The following is a 790-nucleotide window of genomic DNA, read 5'->3' as shown; positions in this document are numbered from 1 at the left end:
TGATATTACTTGTGTCACCAAGACACTTCTGATCTGCATGTATACGATGTGCCTGCCACGTTTTCATACGACTGGCCAGTATGCGCACAAAAATCTTATGGTTACTATCAAGGAGGGTCAAGGGGCTATAATCACATGGGACTGTGCGGCTGATCCCGGCGGAGGTTCGAGTCCTCCCTCGGGCAAGGGTGTGTGTGTTCAGAATGAGATTTTCACTCTGCAGCGGAGTGTGCGCTGATATGAAACTTCCTGACAGATTAAAACTGTGTGCCCGACCGAGACTCGAACTCGGGACCTTTGCCTTTCGAGGGCAAGTGCTCTACCAACTGAGCTACCGAAGCACGACTCACGCCCGGTACTCACAGCTTTACTTCTGCCAGTACCTCGTCTCCCACCTTCCAAACTTTACAGAAGCTCTCCTGCGAACCTTGCAGAACTAGCACTCCTGAAAGAAAGGATATTGCGGAGACATGGCTTAGCCACAGCCTGGGGGATGTTTCCAGAATGAGATTTTCACTCTGCAGCGGAGTGTGCGCTGATATGAAACTTCCACCAGGCTGTGGCTAAGCCATGCTGATATGAAACATCCCCCAGGCTGTGGCTAAGCCATGTCTCCGCAATATCCTTTCTTTCAGGAGTGCTAGTTCTGCAAGGTTCGCAGGAGAGCTTCTGTAAAGTTTGGAAGGTGGGAGACGAGGTACTGGCAGAAGTAAAGCTGTGAGTACGGGGTGTGAGTCGTGCTTCGGTAGCTCAGTTGGTAGAGCACTTGCCCGCGAAAGGCAAAGGTCCC

General features: G+C 51.5%; 1 non-coding gene across 1 annotated transcript; it reads right to left on the bottom strand.

Moving 5' to 3' along the window:
• Positions 1–267: 267 nt before the first annotated feature.
• Trnas-cga lies at positions 268–342 on the bottom strand. Its single transcript has one exon. It is a non-coding gene; the product is annotated as a tRNA-Ser (tRNA).
• Between the last annotated feature and the right edge of the window lie 448 nt (positions 343–790).

The sequence above is a fragment of the Schistocerca americana genome, chromosome 6, assembly GCF_021461395.2.
Source record: "Schistocerca americana isolate TAMUIC-IGC-003095 chromosome 6, iqSchAmer2.1, whole genome shotgun sequence".
NCBI classification, from domain to species: domain Eukaryota; kingdom Metazoa; phylum Arthropoda; class Insecta; order Orthoptera; family Acrididae; genus Schistocerca; species Schistocerca americana.
Note: the sequence above shows the minus strand (reverse complement) of the source record. Positions and strands in the feature narration are given on the sequence as shown.